Here is a 26588-nt window from a genome sequence, read left to right as displayed (position 1 = left end):
CCATGTGCGAGCTGCAGTCGAGCTGCCAGTTATTCCCTGCGCCGTTCCTGGGCAAGTGGATGATGCTATAGCCGCCTGATCCATAAGTAGGTGTTATTTGGGCGTTCTTGCACCACCTCCGTCTAAAATTTGAATGGGAAATTTCTTGGATTTTCGAAATTTGGATGGGGTCAACTGAATTGCGGAGGGGGGATTTTAGATTTTCCGATTTTTGAATTTTATTTTTCGAATTTGAAATATTTTTATGTGACTTTTCGGAGTGTGTGTATACTGGACTTTTGAGGTTGTTATGCCGTCGATATTTTAAATTTTTGTACTCTTGTCACAGAGTCGTTGACATGAATGAAGAATTGTCAATTTTGGGGATATATAATTTTGAATTTTCCGATTTTGGAATTAGGGTACGAAAGTATTTAATTATTTGGTGTTTTCGAATTTGGAATTTTCGAATGTGGAATTATGGTACCAATCCATTTTTTCTTTTTTGGAATTTTAGTGTTTAATCTTTGGAACTGAAGGGTAATCATTCTAGTTTAGCCTACATATTCTGATATATAATAACATATTTTAGTCTCTGTATATAGCATAACTGACCGAGCTCGATCGCTGCAGCTGCTTAAGTGTGGCCAGTATCCAGTATATGGGAGATAGTGGGCTCGAATCCCACTTTCGGCAGCCCTGAATATGGTTTTCCGTTGTCTACCATTTTCACATCATGCAAATGCCGGGGATGTACCTTAATTAAGGCCACGGCCACTTCCTTTCCACTCCTAGACGTTTCTAGTCCCATCGTCGCCATATGACCTATCTTTGTCGGTGCGACGGAAAGCAACTTGTATAAAAGTAGAAAAATAACATAATTATTGCAGTTGAAGATCCTGTAATTTAATCAATAACACCACATAAACAACTACTTCCATATATATCTCCCCATGGTGTCATGGTATCAGCTAGTCTGCGATACGCTTCCGTACAGCGTAAAGCGTGATTGCTTCATTAGTAATTGATCGGTTTAGTGTTTCTCATGGTTTCTGATACTGTTGAACAGCATATTTTCGACTGCTGTAGCTTTTTAAATGCAATTCACCCAGAAAATTTCAAGATTCATGGGACTGAATTGCAGAGTCATGGAAAGTTATGCGTGTTTTCAGGGTGTGCGAGAACTGTATGACGGCGACTGCACTCTCTTTTACCGACACGTGACCTGCAAAAAGGACGGCAGTAGTTACTGGACTCACTCCGTATTTTACGTGATTGCTGATATCATGATCAGAGCCATGTGGAGTTTTAAACTGACCTATTGAGAAATCATTTACGTGAAATTCGGTTACCACGCCAAGAATTTACCTTCCTATTTTGTAGTATAAAATACTTATGGCAAGAACGCAAGGCAAACAACAGTGCTGATGTCCATATCTTTGTGAAATATTACCGCAAAATTACTTCATCAGAAAGAGAATAGGCCCACTAACGTGCGGCCCAGACGAAAAGTTGATCAGACAAATATATCCAAGTACATCCCTGGATATTTATATTTCCTTACATGGTTCACATGTGACTAGTCCTACATATTAGTAATTCACTTTGCTCAGAATGAAAAATGAAAACTTTATGTAGTTCGCTATTTTCCACAATTAGTTCTCTTCAGAATGGTGGCCTTTTTAGGTCACTTGAATGATCTCTGCATGTTTTTTTACATTGAATTACATGGGAACCGAAGCATACTTAAACAGGAGAAGTCAATAAGTAAGTAAAAAGATGATATCCAAAGAAAAAGAAGAGCACTTAAATATGCAAATGATGGCATAACAGCAGAATTCTTCACTAACCCTTTATGGGTGGGGGACGCAGATGAAGAATACATCCACGGTATCCCCTGCCTGTCGTAAGAGGCTACATTTTTTTTTTTTGCTAGTTGCTCTACGTCGCACCGACACAGTAGGTCTTATGGCGACGATGGGACAGGGAAGGGCTAGGAGTGGGAAGGAAGCGGCCGTGGCCTTAATTAAGGTACAGCCCCAGCATTTGCCTGGTATGAAAATGGGAAACCACGGAAAACCATTTTCAGGGCTGCCGACAGTGGGGTTCGAACCTACTATCTCCCGAATACTGGATACTGGCCACACTTAAGCGACGGCAGCTATCGAGCTCGGTAAGAGGCTACTAAAAGGGCCCCTGGGGCTCTCAACTTGAGAGCGTGGGTGGACGATGACGGGGCCCTTAGGTGTGTCCTGGCATTGCTTCTACTTACTTGTGCCAGGCTCACTTTCATCTATCCTGTCCGACCTCCCTTGGTCAAATTTTATTCTTTTCCGACCCCGACGGTATTCGAGGCCTAGGGAGTCTTTCCTGGCTCTTGCATTCCTATGTCCGGTACTTCATTTTTCGACGTGTCTAATCCCTTCCTTTCTTTTTCTCTCATTCTCCCTGTGGGTGGGCGACGCAGATGAAAAATACACCCATGGTATACCCTACCTGTTGTAAGAGACGACTAAAAGGGGAGACCAAGGGATGATTGAATTAGAACCATGAGACTACTTGTGATTAGTGACCGATATTATCTGTTTTTGAAGTGTGGGATCCCTTCCATTTTTTCTCTCAGACAATGGTTGCCTAGATGTACTTCCACTTAAAACAATAATCACCACCATAACCACCACCACCGAAAAATTGCTACTATTTTCGCTTCATTATCGATTAGCGGATTACAGAGAAGAGTCGAGAAGACGAATTGCTGCCAACCAATCTTAGGATTGAGAATTGAGAAGAAGTATCGAAAGTAATTTTGCGAGTGTCAAACAGTGCGCTGCTTTGAGGTCAAGTTATCATTTCTTATTTCTTAACCCATTCGTCACCGAATGAATACTGTGGAGAGTTTTTCCCACCTTAACCTCAAAAGAAATAAAGTATCACTTTAGTGAGCTTTGCATACTTTCCCTGTTTTCATATGATTTCATTAGACAGTATTTAATTTGATTCTCCCCATTAAACTCTCCTGAAACTCGATACCGTTGTTTTCTCTCCCCATTACGGAAGGACTCGGAATAATGGGCCCTGCATTCTCTTGTCAAGCTTGTCGTCCGAATGGGTATTTCTCTTTCGCGCCATACCTCCTTGTCAAGCCAGAGCACATCAAAAGCAATTAGATTGTCAGCTATCTCGTCACCACCATCTGCTTGCGGCGGGCTGAAGTAAGCACGAATGACACCAGATCGCCGTAAAGCAATCTATTTACGCCGCCCCAAACACAGACTCGTAATTATCGATGCTTCGGCTACTGATCAAAGACAAAAGACGTGTTGTGTAGAATATATCAAGCTCTCACGTTACACGCTGGTGAAGACAAGATGATACCAATTGAGCCATTTACCCAAGTGCAAAGGTTTACAAACGTATTATGACATTATTATTTGAAAATTTGTGTATTAAAAGTTAATATATTAATTTAACAAACATAATGACAACACGCCGACAATTTCTGAGCAAATGTGACACACTTAGATTTCGAATATTTCAGCCATCGACAGCTTGAAGCCTGTGAAACTTACGAAAATTGTACAGTACTGTATAATCGTATGTTGAGTGTCCAGTACGAAGGCTGATTTGATCATCAACAGCTCCATCATCAGCTGTCTTACGACGTGTCACTGAAGAGGTATACGAGGAAAATGAGGAATGATGTAGATTCCCGTTGCTTTCGTCACCGAGCCAGTAGTTGTTAATACGTATCAGCCTGCCTATCCCAGTGAAATTCACGCAACAGCCGATTCTATGAACACCACTCTTGCATTCAGGAGACGAATGGCTTCAAACCCCACCGTCAGATGTCCTGGGTGGTTTTCCATTTTCTCTTCGCGGCAAAATGTCGGGGCATTCCTATTCATAGGCCACAGCCGATTCCTTCCACCTCCTTACCAAATTTAACTCGATATTCAACAACATTATTCATTCAATCTTCATTCACTCCTCAAATGAGGTTGGTGACAGAAAGGGCAGACCGTAAGAACATGCCATATAATTTCATCTCACCTCATGCTCGATTCTGTATCAGAAAATAGGACTGAGGGGGCATATACAGAAAGTATAACTGAAACTTCCGAAATGGCTCTTATTCGAGCATCATTTTGTTTTATGATCATGAATAATAATAATAATAATAATAATAATAATAATAATAATAATAATAATAATAATAATGCACCATTCCCGCGCCCAGGTGAGGATACATGAGATCCAGACTAGCTCTTGATATAAATGATTCTATCTGATTAATGTTGCCGGGCTATGGGTTCCGCTTGAGAAAGTACGCCGATGGACTATGGTAAATTTCAACCTACGCAGAAGGACGTCTCCTACACGCTATCAGTCGGATACCATACTTGCATATCGCCAAATTAATCGCAAATATATCAGGTCAATACAGTATTTCAACTAATTCACATGTGTTGCCAACGAAATCGCAAGTAAAAATAAGTTATTATAGTCTTACATCTAGTTCTTATACTAAGTAGGCATTAAAAGAATTATGAACTTTTACTATTCAACATTTATTGACTATTCAGTCCAAATACTAAGAAAATGTTACCTAACATCTCGTTGAAAATGTCTCACACAACGTAGGTAGCTTCGTAATGTTGTAAGAATTTCAATCAGTTACTGTTAAGTTGAGATAAAATAAAAAAACTAAGTTTGGAAAACTTGTAATAAGTAGCTGAAATCTAGGCCATAATTATTGATTCATTAATACCTTGGCCTGTTGAAAACCTAAGTAATATATAAATAATGTTCCAAGAATCAATTGAAAAATTAAAAATATTAATTAAGTAAAACATACTAAATAGCGTTGTAAGAATTAGATGCATCTAATTGGTTAAAAATGAAAGGGAAATTACATTCATTAATATATACTGTACATCATTCCAGATTATAATATTTTAACAGAATGTAGAACGCAGTGTAAATTGCTAAATAAATAATTCATTAAGATTTGGAATCTCTTCTCTCTGAGCTGAATTGCTCCTCAAAGTCATTTAAAGTTCTGTCATTCAAACTTTAACTCAAATATGACTGGTGAAACGAATGTCACTTTGGGCTAAACCTAATATCTGTGTCCATACACAGTAGAAAAACATATGGGAAAGCAATGTCTGTTTTTTAAGAACTTCAGTTAAATAATATGCTTGAATTTTCCCTTTATCTTCATGTGTCATAGAATCCGATCTCCATATAAGCAAACTCAGGTCCGCTCTAAGTCGTGATTGATTTCAAAATAATACTATCATCTGGCTTATGTGGTTAATTCACATAATTATTACCTTAATCCAGGTTAGAATTTAATTTAAGTGCGTATCTGGCTGAATGTAGCATTGCCAAGTGTATTTCATTGAATTTCTAACAAATTATACCACAAGTGGAAAAACTGGCATGTTAGAAGACTCTACCTTCATCTAAAAATCCATATATGAATGACTAAGTCACCAGTGATGTGTCAACATGCTCACATAAAATCAGAAATTAGGTTATCATGTGCGAGAGTACCTGAAAATGGTCATAAATAACTCATTGAAGGCCTAAATATTATCATTACTAGCCTCCTGGCTCATTTGATGATCCTAAATACTCAAAACAACACTGTATTGATGGCATTGAGATCGTATCCTAACCTACTTTGAGTGTATCCGGGAATAAAAGCAGCAATTGAAAGCAGTACGTTTCAATATATATCTTAGAATGCATAATTTGCACATAACATCATCTCACAGAAGACTACTATGACCAACCTCTCAAATAAAAATAAATATCACCATCACAACTTAACATCTGCTTATATTATTATTATATTCACCATTTACCATTCCAAATATCACGTAATATCCATATCAATGCATTACAAGCACCCCATCTCATTAAATACGATGCATATGTGCCATAACCTTCACATATAATAACATTATTTTTACCGTCATGGTGTCAAAGTGTATCATAATACTAAGCTGTACTACTACATTTCGTCGCAGACATTCCTTAAATACGATCTCTTAACTTGCTATTCCGATAAAGCCATCACACATGTATATTGACACTCATATTACACTTTAACACTCCACTGATAATGATTAAAATATCTATTACCTTCTAGCACACCACATTGATAATATTGCGAACGGCTTTCACTGGTATATTACGCCTACATGTGGGATTGACAGAAACATCAGATGAATACCTACATCCATGTAATCTCACTTCGATATATTTATACGCACGCACAATGTCACAAAACATATCAACACATAGCCAAAAATAAAGGTTTCTACTTACGAAAAACGACTCATAGGGGACTTAACTTTGCTTATTGGACCCTGTTTGCCATCTCGCTTCTGGTCATCGGGAATGGCAGGCCTCGCTCCATGGTTCTGCTTTAGGTAGTTGGGTCCATCTCGTCTCCTCAGCTGACTTTCAATCCTCCTGGGTCATAAACGTCGTAAAGCGCCACCATAGTCGGAGTAGTTTTTGCCTTGGTCTTTTACAACATCATAGTGGTCTCTCGTACGTTTGGAACAGAATAATACAATGTATTAGTTAGTGTCGTCATCTTGCAATTAATCTTCGTTTTGTAATGCCTATGATATCAGAATAAAATGTGCTCTGGGACGATTAGTCTCAATATAGTAGTTCTAATTATGCTATTATTGTTAAAAACTCTCTCGCTTGCAGAGCGAATGTGATTTCTCCGTGTTTATTAGAAATGCACTTGACAGCTGGTTGGACTCTGCTGTCTACGATGTGCAGTATCAGACAAATATCAAACTTCTAAGTCCAGCCGTGACGTATTGCTGTACCAGACTTGCTAACTCCTTTTTCTGGTCTTTAAATTTCGCGCAGTTATTTGATCTTTAAAGTTGACGTTGAGCGGGCTGCCGCGGATTTTATCCTCCGTCAATATTTGATCTTTAAATCTGATAAGCTGATTTCTTTCTTTGCTCGACTCTGTCTTGCTTGCGGTAGTGCAGAATGATGAAGAATGTTCTAATGGAAGTCTCTCTTTTTTTCTAATAATTGGTTTTAAATAATCTGCTTCTGTCATTCTTTTTTCACAGCCTTCTAAGTATGGTTCTTTCGGTGACTACCTGTTGAAAAGATTATCATTTCGGTTCGTATCGATGTTAGTTGCTTTCACATTGACATTTTAATGGCTTGAACTCCATTTTTGTTCCTACTGATGCAAATATAGAACGGTGAAATGGCACAATAATAATAATTGTACCGGAGATACACCCGCTCCGTGCATTTAAAACGAGCGTCTTTTAGAAGTCCATTTGCAATACGAACTGTGAAATTTCTGGTGGAAGAAGTTTGAACGTTTATCGTCAGATTTTCAAGAGAAATCTTATAGTCATTAGTTGGTAAAAATGAATTATTTGTAGATTGTTTTTGGTGTTCTAAGGTTATCAGCACTTCTATCTCTTTCCGTCGCATAAAATGTTAACCAAAAAGAAATTTTTGAAATTTATTTAATCAACCAATAGAATTTGTGTGTGTGTACAGTGCTTCGGTCCAGAGAATTCTGCAACCTTCCTCTCCGCCATAAAACTGGGACCTTTTGGGCCATGTTGTCTTTTGATCGCTCCAGTCTAGCAGTAGATAGTGTTCATAGAGGAGGCAGGGGACACGCCACGCCACGTCCATATCCGGAAGGCCCTCCAGCTCAAGGTAATGGCAGACATTTTTAATCATATAATAGTCTCAGAAAGTTAACTCGAGGGGAAGGTTTCGCAATTCCTTCTTAATGTAAATCTTAACATCATCTTTTATATGTAAATTTTCAAGCAGGTCTAAGCGCTTAGTCCGACTTAGGGATTAAAGAGGTGAACCCTCTTGTATTCCCCTTCAACTTCGTCTTGAGGTGACTATGATTCCGTAAACTTTCAAATGTATCTCTTCTTTGTAATTTAAATCTTTCCCTCCATATAGTCACCTTCGTGGTATAGGCTTAGCCTCTGCAACTTTGGGCCATAAGCCCGCATAGGGTTTCAAAGGAGTGCAAGCGTTCGTCTCCTAACATTTTGATTTTCGGCCAGTAATTTAAATCTTTTCTTTTTCACTAAGGCCATATAGAATAGGCACTTACTACCTCTGTTGATGTTTAACTACTCAAATGTAACTTAGACTGTCGAGCGAATAAGGCACTGGAAACTGGTTGTCTTTAACCTAATGTACTGTAAAAGTTGAATTGTGCCTTTGAAGGGTTGGAAGCTTGTCAATTTAGGAGAGTAGTATCCTAGATAATTATGTGAGGCTATGACGCTATTTTCGAATGCTGTAAATTTTGGAGCCCGGTCTCCTTACTTGTAATTGATTGGAGCAGTAGTGTTCTTGGTAAACGTTTAAACTACCAAACTCATCTCTTTAAGGTACCTGATTACTCTTAAATTTCAAATAATTATTGTTTCTGGAGCTGCAGAGCTCCTCTTATGTATATCAAGTTGTTATTTGCTATTGTTTAACTAAGTTTAAAATCTGAAAAAACCAAGGAAAGAAATACAATTTCGAATTTGACAGTTTTAAATTAAAATTCGATCTTTTCTCTACCCACCCATTCAGGCCCACACCTTCTCACACCTCTGTAAACTACGGTATCCCCGTAATAACAATAGTGATAATGATAATGTTAGTAATAATATGTACACTGGAACAGATACAATAAAAAATCTCGAAAAGCAAAACGTAGACACTACAATACAGTAATCAAAGCTGAAGTGTTATATGCTTCAGAAACCTTAATCATTGTTGACGAGTCTCTAACGAAAAACATAGAGAAACAGGAAAGAGAAATTTTTAGAAATTTTTTGGCCCATTTTGTATAGAAGGAATATGGAGGAAAAAATCATCCCAGGAAATACACAATTCAAAAAAATTAGGGGATCATGTTTTTGTACGTATGTCATGCTCTACAAAACTATACTTCACACCCAGCTATACTAACAACTAAACCCTTAGTATTTTCCGTTGAAGTATACTAAAGAACATCGATGGATTCGCGTTCATTTTCAGAACACAAACGGAAATGTCCACATAGGGGCGAAAACAATGTGATAACATTTGTCCAGTGTGGATTTTTATCACCGCTGGAGAGCTTCAGTATGATGTATGTTCTCCACGAACTTTTGTCACAGTTTGGACCTACATAGCATGCTCCGTATAAGTCGACGGAGGTCACGTTGCGATATCAGGTCCCATTCTTCAGTGAGAGACTGTTCGAGGTCTTGGAGAGTCTGTGGTGGAACAGGACGCTCACGAACACTTCTGTCAAGCCTATCCCACACATGCTCTATGGGATTAAGGTCGAGACTCACTGCTGGCCATTCCATCTATTGAATGTCCAGTTCTCGCAAGACAGTTCTGGTGATGCGCGCTATGAGCCCTGGCATTGTCGAACATGAGTAAGAATTCAGGGCCAACACCGAATGCAGCAACCAACACATGCTGTAGCAGTATCTGCTCGATGTACCCCGCAGCGGTAATATTACCATGGACGACGACAAGATTCGTACGGCCATCAATACTGATGCCACCCCACACCATCACAGAACCTTGTCTGACCATCACGCTGTGTCAGGGGAAATCTTGACTCGTCTGTGAACAACGCAGGTCTCCATTGGCGAAGTTGCCAGTTGACGTGGGTTCGGGCAAACAGAAGGCGAGCTGCGCGATGTTGCTGGCTCCATCCTGGCTCAGCCCGGTGGTATTTGAATGTGCTCAAATACCTCAGCCTCGTGTCGGTATATTTACTGGCACGTAAAAGAACTCCTGCAGGACAAAATTCCGGCACCTCGGCGTATCCGAAAACCGTCGAAAGCAGTTAGTGGGACGTAAAGAAAATAATAACTGACTAATATCAGGATTTTTTGCAAACAAAGACCGGTCTCTGCGGCTATCTCCTGTAACGACCGTTAATTGGTGGTCCTTTCGGAGTTGTTATAACCGGATTCGACTGTATGTACACTGTAACGATATATGCACATGAACGAAAACATGAGTTCACTTCAGACATACCTTAGTCTCTAGTTTCTCAGCTCAATGCAGTGTTTCTGCTGTTGGGATTAGTTACCTGGATGAGCCCTAAGTTGACACTCGCTTACAACGTGGGAAATGAAATGGGTTTCTACAATCGCATTCTGGAAATGGCACGATGGTCCATTAATAGATAGAATCCTTGCACCTTCCATTACTCGTTCTGATCCTATTGTGACTGGTCCACATTGTGCGAAGCAGTTGGGATCCGCTACCTGTTTGCTTTCCATTAAAGATGGTGTGCAGGTGCGAGTTTAGAGTTCTTCAAATTCTCCCTCCACTCCTGTCAGGCTCCACTGCTAAATGGTTAGCGTGCTGGCCTTTGGTCACAGGGGCCCCGGGTTCGATTCCCGGCAGGGTCGGGAATTTTAACCATAATTGGTTAATTTCCCTGGTATCATTTCATACTCATCACTACGCGCAGGTCACCTACGCGTGTCAAATCAAAAGACCTGCATCTGGCGAGCCGAACTTGTCCTCGGACACTCCCGGCACTGAAAGCCATATGCCATTTCATTTCATTTTTCCTTCCACTCCACCAGTTGGTTGATGTATTCATAGCAGTATCACGAAGACCACCACCGTAGTGTAACGGTTTGTGCTATCAGCTGCCGTCATCGAGGGTTCGCGTTCGATTCCACGTACTTTCCGAAATTGAAGATTGACAGGAGGGCTGGTCTATGGTTAAAATGGCATATGCAGCGCATCTACTCTGGGGGTGTGCCTAACAAGATTTGCATCGTCCCGGTACGAAGAGACGAGCTAACTTAACCCCCCTTTCGGTGGGGGCGGGGGTGTCTGATAAAGAGTTTCAGCACCACGGGACGGGGATACAAATTTTACTTTACTTTGCTTCACGAATGGGTGGGTGTCGAGGTGCTGTATTTGGAGGCTTAGAGCGGGTATGTCGTCTTGGACATGTGGCTGAAAGTTTCATAATAACAGACCAATTCCAAAGAATTATGTGTCCCTTTTATAATGTTATAATCTGAGCAAGTGAATACGCAGTTTATATCACGTATCTGTCAGCTTGCATTCGGGAGAAAGTAAGTTCGAACACCCCTGTCTTCAGCCTTAGCCACGGTCGCTTCCATCCCACTTCTGGACCTTCCCTGTCCTGTCGTCACCGTCAAACCTCTATATGTCGGTACGACGTAATGACAAATTGAAAAAAAAAAAAAAAAGTTCCTTTTACTTCCGGTGTAAAATTGGTATGTTTTTCTTACATGGTAATGTCTCATAAGTGACGATATAGATTGTGTCTGCAAGCATTTGCAATTCGTAAATCGTAACTGTAAGATCAATAATGTAATAATAATAATAATAATAATAATAATAATAATAATAATAATAATAATAATAATAATAATAATAAGAAGAAGAAGAAGAAGAAGAAGAAGAAGAAGAATGAGAATAAGAATAAGAATAAGAATAAGAATAAGAATAAGAATAAGAATACCAATCACATTATTTAAATACTGCACATTTTGTATTCTCATTTTGTTAACAAACATACACAATTATTATAATTAATAACTATTTTATGATCATTGAATCAAAAATATTTTCTCTCTCGCAATGTCCATTGATGCAAAAGTGACACAATGTCTTATGATTAAGTTGTTGTTGGTGTTGTTGTTTGTGGTGGTGGTACGATTTCACGGCAAACAGGCTCAAACAAAAGTGAATAATTTCACATAGGCAGAAAGGAGCGAACATAAACATATTCGGCCGGGTATTTCATTTTCGGTTGGTGGTTTGCTGATATAGCCAGACATACCATATAATTTAATTTATGGTCTTCATACTCGGTCATTCAGGATTCTAGAGCTTACTTGCGAGTATTTGCTTATCATCACCAAATTTATTTTTTATTTTTGCTTTTTATTGAGGTTTTACAGCATATAGCCGAAAGTATCTAGTTTTGTCAACGAGAGTTACCTAAGTATCTCCCTAACGTTACAACATTTACGTTGTTCATCCTCCTGGCAACGTCTGGCATTATTCCTCCCACTCCTCTACCAGCTTGGTTCGAAGCCTTGTCTCCCTCGCTATCAGTGAGGGTTGGAAACAAGTTTGAAATATGCTGCTTTTCATTACATATTCCTTGATGCACCGCCGTTCTTTAAACCACTACAGGACGGTGTGCTAAGCATGAATAATTCAGAACTAATGAAAGTGGGGCCTCGTTAGAAGAGCAGACGTAGGGCGTTACTCGGACTAAATAACCATGTTACGTGGAATGGAGGTTATTTGCCTCCATCAAATCTCTCCGTCAATCTCGACAGTAGCAGAATAAATACAGATTTGAGCGTCGTTCGCTTGATGGGCCCTCACCTTCAGGATGACCTAGAGTGAGAGAGTTAGCCGAGGAGGAAAAGTTTGCTTAACTTAAGGTTTGAAGGACTATGTATAAACTCACACAATGTTAGTGACGTAGCCAAGGAGGAGAGCAAGCAGATTCCGGTGGATATGTTTATACAATATTCATAAAAGGAGTTTGGTACAAACTGGAGCAACAGTGGGCAAGAAATATACCTCCAGAAACGCTATAAGCCCTTGAAGATACTATTTCGGTAGAGTGAGAACGGTGGCTCAACTGAACGCGCAGCGCCTTGTCAGAAGTAAGGCGTTGTGAAGTTGTTAGAGATTATGCAATTTACTCGTTAACGACCGGTACGATTTTCAAGCCTAGATGGCTGGCTGTGTTTACATTCCTTGTCCGCGTGGTGCCTGGATTTCTCCAGCTCGAGGCACAGCGTTGTCAACTTTCCGTTTCAATTACTTCCTGTGTTCCTAGTATTTTACCACCAATATTTATCCTTATATTATGTACTATCAACACTTTTCCTTTTCATCTTGCTTTTTCCATATCCTGATGTTCCCATCTAAATACTGAAAACCTGTCATTGAGTGTTGAAGCCCGATCTTTTAATGAAGCAGGAAAGAACTCGTCGGGGCTGAGAAGAAACAGATAGAGAAGAACTTGGATTGATGAGGAGAGATAATATGTACTTGAAGATGTCGATGTGTCCTCATCTTTTGCCGGGTTGAGTGGCTCAGACGTTTCAGGCGCTGGCCTTCTGACCCCACTTGGCAGGTTCGATCCTGGCTCAGTCCAGTGGTGTTTGAAGGTGCTCAAATACGTCAGCCTAGTGTCATAAGATTTAGTGACACGTAAAAGAACTCCTCCAGGACGAAATCCAGGCACCTAGGTGTCTCCAGAAAACGTCCAAAAGTAGTTAGTGGGATGAAAAAACACTAATATTTTATTGTCATTCCTCGTCCTTTCCCGTTTCCTTGTTTGTCCTTGTATATTCTTTCCGAATATTTGCAATGCGAAATGTACAACCGGTGCACTATTTTCACAGAATGGACGTACACGAAAGGGCTCACAAATGTGGTTTTAGAGCACTACGGTTCTGTTATTCAAAAGGAAAATGCCTATCAACGCAAATAATATAAGAAAGGTCACGATTGGATTCGCAATGAGTTTTTGTATGTCCTAGTGCAATTAAAAATAACGATATTTTATGAAGTGGTGGGAACGCGCAGCCCAAACTACTATGGATATATGAAAATTATGTGGGTAACATTTTTAGTTCATGTAGAAAGCATCCTGTTGAAGGTGCTTATAACGTCATAAATTAATTCATGAAATGGTTTCTATGACGTTCCGTACAGCTGAAAGAAAGCATGCAATAATGTGTTTCCATTTCAACGTATAGTGATCGTCGAACTGTTTAAATATGAGTATCACGAAGAAAGTAAGTATAAATACGATGCGTTGTATGGACTGCCTTGGTTATATCAGCTTAGAAGATATTTATCTATCGCAAAAATCGTTTTATACATCAACTACCACTTACAGGAATCGTGACGCCACCTGTAAGGGCATTAGCAGATATGTGTAGCATTCGCAACAAGCTCAATCTCCATTAAATCCACACGCTAATTAATTACATTCCAACAATAAAAGGGCTATATGGTATGCACCTACCTTTCATATAATACTTATCTAATATTTATTATAGCTGCAGTAGTTTGCTAGAGATGCCATTCAAGTGCCTAATAATATTTCTATCTGATGACAACAAAATAATTCTCGATATTAAAGCTGATATAATTTTTTAATGGGGTACACCCAGCCCCCTTGCCGGCGAAATTAACCAATGATGGTTAAAATTCTCGACCCTGCCGGGAATCGAACCCGGGACCCTTGTGACCAAAGGCTAGCACGCTAACCATTTAGCCATGAAGCCGGAAGAAGGCTGCTATTATACAATTACAATACAATGAGTAGTAATCGGGCGTACTTTGGGCAACGTCAGACTATATTACGAAATGTGCTGACGGCAGATGGTTTCAGTTGTAGAGATTGTCAATTCTCGTACAAAAGGTCGTTTTCAAGACCCACTTTGAACATTGTCAGTAAATATAGAAGGAATATCTGGACCAAAAGAGGAACTCCTCCTTTACCTGTGTCAAGAATACCAGTGTGATATATTGTGTGTGTTCAGGAGACCCATAGGGACACATATCATACAAGATCTAAGGTAAAAGGCATGAACCTCGTAAATGAAAGACCCCATCGACAATTTCTTAAACATGGCTTATCTGTGCTTTCTACAGCATGTACTGAAGAGGATAATACTGAAATCTTGTGCGTTGAACTGAACAACTCTGTAGTCATCTCGGTATACAAATCACCTAATGCAAAATTCATCTTTAAGGAACCAACTAATATCCACAATCAGAAAACTGAGTTCATCTTAGAAGCTTTCAATAGTTATAGCAATGTTTGAGCATATGACCAGGATGATGAAAATGGTAAAGCTGTAATGCAATGGGCTGAATCCAACAACTTACGCTTAATTCAAGACAGTAAATTACAACCATCTTTCAACTGTGGAGGCTGGAAACGAGGATCAATCCTGATCTGGTTTTCACCAGTGAAGAAGCAGCTTCAGAATGCCACAAGAGTATTGGTTCCCCTATTCCAAATACCCGATGCATACCTGTTGTATGTCAGATTACTGCAGCCGTAAGACCACAAATAGTTCCATTCAGAAGACGATACAATTTTAAGAAAGCAAATTGGGATATGTTTTCTGAAACACTGAAAATACATCCATGTTCTGAAGCATATGATTATTTTATAGCAGCCATTCAGGAGTCATCTCGTAAATCTGTCCCACGTGGATACCGTACCAACTATTTTCCAGGACGCAATGAAGAAAACATCTATTCTTTAGAAGAGTACATTGAACTCTCCGAAGAAAACCCTTTCAGCGAGCAAACATTAGATGCTGCTATAAAACGTAGTCTATGGCGGAAGGTAAGAAAACTCGGTGGATAGAAACGATAGAAGGACTAGACATATGCAAAAGGTGCCTAATGGCATGGAGATTACTACGTTCGTCGACTAAGTAATGATCCAACGCAAAAAAAACCATACAAACGTTTTTCCAAATCAAATATCTCAACAGGCTTTATAAAAATGGTTAAACAGACAAACGTGGTAATGGACCCAAGATCCAAAGGCAAGAACATCTGGAAACTACTGAGCTCTCAAAGTCATTTTCACAAAATGAGTTTCAAGATGCCATTTCCGAAGTAAGAACAACAAGGCAGATGGATTAGATGATATAAGAATAGAGAAAAAGAAATGTGGACAAACAACACTGAAATGGCTTGTGGAACTAATAACTGCTTAAGGAAGAACAGGAATCCGAAAATATGGAGGGAAACTAACATAACTGCTATCTTGAGACCTAGGAAAGAGCCTTCTGACCCCCAGAGTTATCGGCCTATCTCATTATTATTCCATCTTTATAAGATATTTGATAGGCTTCTATTGAACCGCCTATCACCAAATATTGACAGTTTTCCTACACCTGAACAGGCAGGCTTCAGACCCCAGGGAAATTGTACAGCACAAAAACTCACTTAACATAACACACAGAGTATGGGTTTGAAAAGGGCCAGATCACTGGCGTAGCATTTATTGATCTCTCATCAGCTTATGACACAGTACAACACCGCATAATGCTTCACAAGATCTAAAGCTTGACCCTGGACTTTGGTTTCTCTAGAACAATTGCCACCCTATTGCACAACCGAAGATTTCAGCGTTGAATTCCAAGGAAGCCAGAGACGGTGGAGGATCCAACGGAATGGCTTACCCCAAGGTAGTGTATTGTCACCAATAATCTTCAACATTTATACAAATGATCAGCCCAGACCTCAAACAACCAAAAGTTTCATATACATTATATGCCCACGACCTTGGTTTGGCGGTACAGACAAGTGGTTTTGAACAAGCAGGAAAGATGCTTACAGGAGTTCTAGGAATCTTTTCTGACTACTACAACAAGAAACCTGAAGCCAAACTCACACAAGACTCAGGTCACTGCTTTCCATGCTCGAAACAGACAGGCAAGAAGAAAACTGAAAGTAAATTGGGAAGGCACCGAATTGGAGCACTGTTTTACACCCAAATACCTTAGAATTACCTTAGACGAGTAACCGACGGCAGGATATGAGCTACGAATTTTAGCTAAATATAATAAAGTATGAGAATATAATTTTTATTTATTCCTAAAAATTACAATTCTTTCCTAATCGTTGTTATCCGGTCGATTAGATTAGCAGTTTGCCTTTTTCTACCACTTCGAGCGCTAATGTGAGTCAATGCAGAGCTTAAATTAAGCCCCTATAACTACATTCAGTGTGGACATTTTTCAAAAATCAAAAACCGCCTGAGGGTATTGAACCAAGAGACATTACAGAAAGAATTGTGTAAATGAGTTAGTCGCTAGGATTTGAATAAAAAAGAAAACGATTAAATAAGCAAGGGATTTAGGCTGCTTTTCTGAAATTGCATTTACGTTGGAAGCGATTTTCAAAATTTGTTTTTTTAGTTTGATAGAGTTTTCCAAGACGCACAATTTGAAATATTTTCGGGCCTTTTAGCACTTCAAATTTCTGCACAATTTAGAAAATTGCTTAGTTTTACGTTTTTCATAGTATATGGACCCCTACATAGAAAGACTTTCGACATTAAAAACTGAGATATTAGGATCATGTTCAAGAAGGGGATTTTAATTTTTACTCCCTGTGATAAGGATGCCTTACATTACTTTTTGTCGCGTAGAACACTTTATCAAGAGACTAGTATTACTCCGCTCTCACCCTACCACGAACACGACCACTAATTCACTCCTAAATCTTTGCAAACGAGAAGTAATGATGTATACAGTACAGCAATTAGGCTACATTACGCTATGTTCATATGGAAACAGTTTTAGAACAAATTTAGATAATTTCTTTCTATTTCCTTATTTAAGAAGCCGGACGTCAAAAAATGGCCAAAAATTTCATTTCGAAATTTTTCGTTGTATGGGTATTCTTACTTTCTCTGTTAATAAATATCTTCAACATTAAAAGTTTATAAATATATATAACAATTCATTACTCAATGATTGAAATCTCTCTTTGTGATTAATTCCTCAAATCCCCGTCTTTTGTCCTAAATATACAAGGAAATGATAACCATGTAATTATTCGATAACTGTTATCAATATAAACTACAGCACTTCGAAGCAGTACTTGAAATTCAACCAGTAACACTTGAGTGTTTCAACTTTATATTCCTCCACACTCATCGTCGGCTCAGCATTTCCCACTAATTCCCGCCTTGGCACGCTTCGTTACATGAACCTCCACTCGGCGGTTCAACAAAAAAGGAAATGTTTTTAAGACCAGCCATTTGTTACAGCTCTCCGTTTATCTCAGCCAACGAGATTTCATTTAGCACGCAACTGGTTCCTGCAGGAATGATTCCTTTTTCCCAAGACCATATATATAATCCCTTCAAGAATCTATTACTTAGAGTGATTTACCTCTTATGATAGGTTACTCAGTGTAATCATCTATTGAAAAGTAGGCTCTGCCTATATAACATTAACCTTAACAAGATTTATTATGGCGAAGTTAGGGTGCCCGACCCTTTCTTACGCTTAACCACTTCATGTATGTACATGAGTACCTAATTTACAATATAATTTTAACAATTTTACAATTTAAGAATTTCAACAATTTACATTTTAATATATCGTCGTTACCGGGACAAAACCTCCTATGTGATAATATTTTTGGAGATATACTGACCCGCAGCACATACATTATGAAGAGCGAGAATGCCTTGATAACATTCACACGATATTGCACCTTAGACAACAGAACCTTACCGGCCAAAGTTCTAAACTAAAATATTTCACATAGGAGGTTTTTTCCCGGCAGCGACGATATATTAACAGTATAAAAACTTAAATGACCTAATTTTTTGAACATATTAAATCTTTACAACCTAAAGTATAAGTTACAAGTACATTCTGTAACACGTTACAATAAACAACCATATTCACTCTCATTCATGCATCCCATTCACACTCAAGAAAGACAGGAAGGGCTTGTAATATGACGCTGGCAGAGGATTTTAAACTTTGACTTAGATTTAGCGTCACTGATGGCATAGGGAAGTTCATTCCACCAGCTCGTGGCGGTGAATGATCTGTTGTAGGTTGCGGTTCGTTGTACAGGAATTTCTAGCGTACAGCCTGACCGGGTATTGAATAGTTGTAGTGAACTAAGGTAGCGAATTGTGGACAGGTAAGGAGGAGTGTTTTCAGAAAGCACTTGATATCTTACACCAAAGTAGTCGCGTGGAGTATACGTCTGTCTTTCAGTCGTAGACAACTGTCTATAGCAGGGGGAAACGTTGGCATGTGGACGTGTGTCGAATGCATACCTGATACATGTATTTTGGGCGTGTTACAGTCTCATTCCTTGCTCATTACTGATCTAAAAAACTATATAAACCAAGCCTTAGAGTTTGTTAGTATTGTACTGGCTTTTATGGAGAATTTAGATTGAAACGTAGGCTCGTTCGGATTCATTGCCCGAGTTTTCTATAAGCCACTGCACAGCTAAAGCAGAGGAAATTGCTGACATTTTCCTTGTTTCACATATACATAATTGATTCTCTCAATGAATAAATGAAGGAATACGATATAATGAATGTAATAGAGGATAACTAGCAATGGAGGAGATTAATGTATTCTTCTTCTTCTTTCGAAAAGTTCTTCTTGGGACCTTGCTTTTTCAACTGTTGAGCTTTGATTTTGTGTAAGTGAAAAAGAAAAGCACCGATGATCGAAGGAAAGAAACGGGGCTACACCGTGAGAATTTTAAGCCTTGTCATTGCCTCTGATATCATTTTCATTACATTACTCATTCATTAGCGATTCACTTCACAAGATAACACAAAGATTTATTCATTTTTTTTTTTCATGCAAATCTAAGCGAAGCGGGATACTTCACATTCAAGACGAACGAACCATTACACAGTAGGACGATTCGGCAACCTCCATTCCTTACTGCTCAGCGGGCATGCATAAAATACAGCGAATACTTGTCCACCACAGTTGCAAAGCATATGGATTGCCAAGACTACGACGCACAGAAAGCGAAGCAAGATACGCTAAGCTAGGCAACTTAACGAAAAAATCGCTCCAATGAATTTACATAGAATGGCGCACACAGTTAACCTAAGCAATGCCAAGCTAAATTTTACAGATCGCCAAGGAGGCGATTTTCATAGCTCTAGATGGCTGGCTTCACGCATGCGCACGATCACTTTGTTGCCCGGCATCCAGCAAACAGTCGTCTTATGTGTGTGGCTACCGTGAATTACCTCAATACAGTAGCTATTATATTGCTTAATTGGTTTTGTGCTTGTTATCATGGAAGGCAGACGAAAGGAAGAAAGTCTGATTGCAGTGGTACAAAAATACTCTTGTCTTCTTCTTAATTCTCAACCCTAAGATTGGTTGGTAGCAATTCGCCTTCTTCACTCTTCTCTGTGATCCGCTAATCTCTTCATTTCCACATATGAGCCTGCTCCTACGTCATCTCTGATCTGTCTTGAATATTTCAGTCTAGGTCTTCCTCCTCCTATTTTACCTTGAATTATTCCTTCAATGACATTAACTATGAAACCATTGTGCCTATAGAGATGGCCAAGTAATTGGTCTCATGTTGTTGCTAAAAAGGATCTTTTTTCACCTATTCGTCGAAGAACTTCTTCATTTGTGAGTTTTGCTGTCCATGAGATCTTTTCCATCCTCCTCCAGCACCACATCTCAAATGCTTCCAGACGTTTCTTATCATATGCACTAACAGTCCACGTTTCTGAGCCATACAAGGCCATGCCCCAGACATAGCACTTAATAATTGTCTTCTTAGTCACCATATTTAAATTCCTTGATGTAAGTAGTATTCTTTTCTTGTAATAAGCAATCTTTGCTCGGGCAATTCTGCTCTTTATGTCGACTGAACATTTGCCATCTGGAGTGATTTTACTTCAAATTATTAAAGATAACCATGAAAGGCAACTGTTGACAGGAAATAAATGAAACTCAGAAAATTTATTTTACGTGTGGGTTACTGTAGTCACGTCCTAGTTCGTGAACTATGGGCAACGGCTGAGTGGCCTAGTAAGTGGCCCTGAGAGTCGGGATACCAGTTGCTATGGAATGGGAGTGGGCATCTCGGACATATTCTGAGTCCTGGCCCTCCTTGTGCTCAGGCGACTAGGACTATACAATCCACCGGTGGTCCATAACCCGTTAGAGGAGAGATCCTCACTTGGACTATGTGCAAGTAGGGCAGCATCCTGCTTCATGAATCGACCGAGCTCAGAACATTTTAAGCAAGCCTCGGACCTATGGAAGTAACGGAGTCCCACTCCCATTTGACAGGCGAGGGACTCCTTGGAAACAACTTGGCGAACGAAATGGAATTCGATGGGGAGCTATCAATATTAATGGGGCTTATGGAAGAAAGAAAGTAGAACTGGCTGAGTCAGCAAAGAGGATGCATCTGGATGTGCTAGGAGTAAGTGATATTCGGGTAAGGGGAGATAACGAGGAAGAGATAGGAGATTATAAAGTGTACTTGACGGGTGTTAGAAAGGGAAGGGCAGAGTCTGGGGTAGGGCTCTTTATCAGGAATACCAGTGCACGGAACATAGTTTCTGTTAGGCACGTAAATGAGCGTATGATGTGGGTAGATTTGTCAGTTGGAGGAATTAGGACTAGAATTGTGTCCGTGTATTCACCATGTGAGGGTGCAGATGAGGATGAAGTTGACAAGTTTTATGAAGCATTGAGTGACATCGTAGTCAGGGTAAACAGCAAGGATAGAATAGTGCTAATGGGCGATTTCAATGCGAGAGTTGGGAATAGAACTGAAGGATACGAAAGGGTGATTGGTAAATGTGGGGAAGATATGGAAGCTAATGGGAATGGGAAGCGTTTGCTGGACTTCTGTGCTAGTATGGGTTTAGCTGTTACGAATACATTCTTCAAGCATAAGGCTATTCACCGCTACACATGGGAGGCTAGGGGTACCAGATCCATAATAGACTATATCTTAACAGACTTCGAATTCAGGAAATCTGTTAGGAATGTACGAGTTTTCCGGGGATTTTTCGATGATACAGACCATTATTTGATCTGTAGTGAACTAAGTATCTCTAGGCCTAAGGTAGAGAAAGTGAAATCTGTCTGCAAACGAATAAGGGTAGAAAATCTCCAGGACGAGGAAATTAGACGGAAGTACATGGAAATGATTAGTGAGAAGTTTCGAACAGTAGACAGTAGAAAGTGAATGGGTGGCATACAGGGATGCTGTAGTAGAAACAGCCAGGGAATGCCTTGGAACAACTGTGTGTAAAGATGGGAAAAGGCGAACATCTTGGTGGAATGATGAAGTAAGAGCAGCTTGTAAACGTAAAAAGAAGGCTTATAAGAAATGGCTCCAAACCAGGGCCGAGGCAGATAGGGAGTTGTATGTAGATGAAAGAAACAGAGCGAAACAAATAATTGTTGAATCCAAAAAGAAGTCATGGGAAGATTTTGGTAACAACCTGGAAAGGCTAGGTCAAGCAGCAGGGAAACCTTTCTGGACAGTAATAAAGAATCTTAGGAAGGGAGGGAAAAAGGAAATGAACAGTGTTTTGAGTAATTCAGGCGAACTCATAATAGATCCCAGGGAATCACTGGAGAGGTGGAGGGAATATTTTGAACATGTAAAAGGAAATCATCCTGGTAGTGTTGTGAACAGCGAAGCTCAAGGGGAGGAGGAAAATGATGTTGGTGGAATTATGCTTGAGGAAGTGGAAAGGATGGCAAATAAACTCCATTGTCATAAGGCAGCAGGAATAGATGAAATTAGACCTGAAATGGTGAAGTCTAGTGGGAAGGCAGGGATGAAATGGCTTCATAGAGTAGTAAAATTAGCATGGAGTGTTGGTAAGGTACCTTCAGATTGGGCAAAAGCAGTAAATGCACCTATCTATAAGCAAGGGAACAGGAAGGATTGCAACAACTATCGAGGTATCTCACTGATTAGTATACCAGGCAAAGTATTCACTGGCATCTTGGAAGGGAGGGTGCGATCAGTCGTTGAAAGGAAGTTGGATGAAAACCAGTGTGGTTTCAGACCACAGAGAGGCTGTCAGGATCAGATTTTCAGTATGCGCCAGGTAATTGAAAAATGTTACGAGAGGAATAGGCAGTTGTGTTTATGTTTCGTAGATCTAGAGAAAGCATATGACAGGGTACCGAGGGAAAAGATGTTCGCCATACTGAGGGACTATGGAATTAAAGGCAGATTATTAAAAGCAATCAAAGGCATTTATGTTGACAATTGGGCTTCAGTGAGAATTGATGGCAGAATGAGTTCTTGGTTCAGGGTACTTACAGGGGTTAGACAAGGCTGTAATCTTTCACCTTTGCTGTTTGTAGTTTACATGGATCATCTGCTGAAAGGTATAAAATGGCAGGGAGGGATTCAATTAGGTGGAAATGTAGTAAGCAGTCTGCCCTATGCTGACGACTTGGTCTTAATGGCAGATTGTGCCGAAAGCCTACAGTCTAACATCTTGGAACTTGAAAATAGGTGCAATGAGTATGGTATGAAAATTAGCCTCTCGAAGACTAAATCGATGTCCGTAGGTAAGAAATTCAACAGAATTGAATGTCAGATTGGTGATACAAAGCTAGAACAGGTCGATAATTTCAAGTATTTAGGTTGTGTGTTCTCCCAGGATGGTAATATAGTAAGTGAGATTGAATCAAGGTGCCGTAAAGCTAGTGCAGTGAGCTCGCAGCTGCGATCGACTGTATTCTGTAAGAAGGAAGTCAGCTCCCAGACGAAACTATCTTTACATCGGTCTGTTTTCAGACCAACTTTGCTTTACGGGAGCGAAAGCTGGGTGGACTCAGGATATCTTATTCATAAGTTAGAAGTAACAGACATGAAAGTAGCAAGAATGATTGCTGGTACAAACAGGTGGGAACAATGGCAGGAGGGTACTCGGAATGAGGAGATAAAGGCTAATTTAGGAATGAACTCGATGGATGAAGCTGTACGCATAAACCGGCTTCGGTGGTGGGGTCATGTGAGACGAATGGAGGAGGATAGGTTACCTAGGAGAATAATGGACTCTGCTATGGAGGGTAAGGGAAGTAGAGGTAGACCAAGACGTCGAAGGTTAGACTCGGTTTCTAACGATTTAAAGATAAGAGGTATAGAACTAAATGAGGCCACAACACTAGTTGCAAATCGAGGATTGTGGCGACGTTTAGTAAATTCACAGAGGCTTGCAGACTGAACGCTGAAAGGCATAACAGTCTATAATGATAATGTATGTATGCATGTATGTACGTATCATTTATTTGCTTTTACATACGTTATTACCCTACATTCTATAAGTTGGGTACTTCATTTTTTCTTAATATCATTCGCAGTGATTTACATGAAAATAATTTTAATTCTTCATCATTCCCATGCAATGCTTGAATCAAATGATGGAATGCACCATGAATTATTCTCCTTCCAGTTTCACGTGTACGTAATCTCCTCTTTCTGTTTCATTCTCTTTCTTAATCTTCAACGACAGAGGCCAATAAAGAAATTCGCTTCAATCAATCCGCCATTTTTAAACGGCTGCCTAGCATAGTTTATGTTAGCTTTTTATTCGTGACGTAGCACAACATAGCTTGGCATTACTTAGCATAGCGTAGCTTAGTGTAGCTTATCTTAGGTCTCTGTGTGTGCTACCTTACATGGCAAGAGATTCCAGAGCAAAAGCAGGCTGATTATCACGGTTAGGAGTTTGTACAGCAAACCAAAGGTTGTGGGTTAGCTGCCATGCGGAGTAGCAGTGACATGGAGCGGAGGAGGGACGTGTGACACAGTCCAGTACAGTCAGCCTATCATTGATATGTTCCTTCCACTTACTTTCTTGCCTCCCCTATACATGCCATCGTACCTGTAAATGGTAATTTAAAAAAAAAAATTCTTAGCAGGCAAAGTGGAGGTCACCATACTACCAAAAACGTAAAATTAAGCATTTTCCTCAATTGTGCCGAAATTTCAAGGGCTAAAGGGCCCGGAAAGATTTTCAAATTCAGTCCTACATAGCTCTATCAAATAAAAAAAAATTTCGCAAATCACTTCCGGCCTAAATGCAGTTCGGGATAAACAGCCTAAAATCGCTTGTTGTTCCCACCTATACCGCCTCAAGGCCAGTGTCCTGGAGCGTGAAAAATTTGGACGAAAATACAACTGGGGAGGAGGACCAGTAACTCGCCCAGGCGGCCTCATCTGCTATGCTGAACAGGGGCCTTGTGTGGGATGGGAAGAGTGGAAGGGATGGACAAGGAACGGGGAAGCGGCCGTGGTCTTAAGTTAGGTACCATCCCAACATTTGCCTGGATGGGAAGTGGGAAACCACGGAAAACCACTTCGAGGATGGCTGAGGTGGGAATAGAACCCTCCTCTACTCAGTTGACCTCACGAGGCTGAGTGGACTCCATGCATGTGTCAGTGTTCCTAACAGAAAGGAATCAAAGTTCGAATCCCATGATTTTTTATTCTGTTACGGTAACTATTTTGTTTGCGATAAGAGAACAGGGTTTGAATCCATGATTTTTTATTCTGTTACGGTAACCAAATCGGAGTTCGAAATCCATATCTGTAATACAGATTTTTCTGTTGCATGCGTCAGTGTTCGAATCCCGAAAATCCATATCCTTAACACAATACGGTGTAGAATTATAGGTAGGACAAAGATTTTTCATGGTATCCCCTGATAAGTAGTAACAGAGATACTAGTGTTTGAATCCCATAATGCATGTATTAGAGATTTTTTCTAATAGAAAGGGAGCAGAGTTCGAATCCCATGATTTTATATTCTGTTACGGTAACTATTGTGTTTGCGTTATAATCAAGGTAAGTTTATCTGTTCAGAACACGATATAATGACTATTCAGATCTTTTCTGTAAGATAACAGCAGTATATTCCATGTCCTCTGTAACAGGATTGAACCTGTCAACATGTTTTGTCTTGTCGGATGGAGACATACAGCATTTGCTTGTCTTTCTTCCACACCTATACCGAGCGAATTGGCTACGCGGTTAGAGATGTGTAGAGTACTAATAAACACATTTTTCTAATGTAAAGTTCTAGTAGCATTGTGTGATAATGCCATTCCAACACTCCTGTACCGAGCGAATTGGCTACGCGGTTAGGATTTTTCTAATGGTAAATAGAGTTCGAATCCCACAATTTTTATTCTGTTTCGGTAACTATTGTGTTTGCGTTATAATCTAGGTAAGTTTTTCTGTTCAGAGCACAATAGGAAATGTCTAATAGGCAAGATGTTTTGCTTTGTAGGATGGAGACATGCAGCATTTGCTTGTCCTTCATTCAACTCTGTATTTTTGCGTGCGAGCTGATTGCATATATAACCTAAAGAAGTACGTTTGTTATCATGTATAGCCTGTTTTAAACAAAGAGATTACTGTCCGAATCCCATAATGCATGTATTAAGAGATTTCTTTTCTAATGCTGAACAGAAAGGGAGCAGAGTTATAATCCTAATCTTTACTGGAAGATAATAACAGTATGTTCTATGTCCTCTTTAACAGCATTGAACCTGTACAGATGGTCAACATGTTTTGTCTTGTCGGATGGAGACATGCAGCATTTGCTTGTCCTTCATTCAATTCTATAATTTTGCGTGCGTGCTGATTGCAATCGAAAAGGAAAAATATGAGTATATAAAAAATTGAAGATGGTAAAAACGTATTAACTTCCTCTTACCGCATTCACCTCCTCTTCCTCCTCCTCCTCCTCCTACCGCTTCCTCCTCTTTTTTATCAATCGAAACGAGTAAAAAGGGTAAGTAAAACCTTATGCGTCACATCATATTAGGAGGTAAAAGGAACAAGAGGGCAACGCTACACCATGCTTTCCAGTTTAATACCATAACGTAAGTATATCTGGTGAAAGGTAATATTAACGATAATTACTCGTATTTTACTAAACCTCTTATCCTTAAAATCTGCGCCTACGTGGTTATGACTTGTCAAGATGACAGCTG

This window comes from Anabrus simplex, chromosome 6, assembly GCF_040414725.1.
Source record: "Anabrus simplex isolate iqAnaSimp1 chromosome 6, ASM4041472v1, whole genome shotgun sequence".
Classification (NCBI taxonomy): Eukaryota; Metazoa; Arthropoda; class Insecta; order Orthoptera; family Tettigoniidae; genus Anabrus; species Anabrus simplex.
This window is presented reverse-complemented; position numbering follows the sequence as displayed.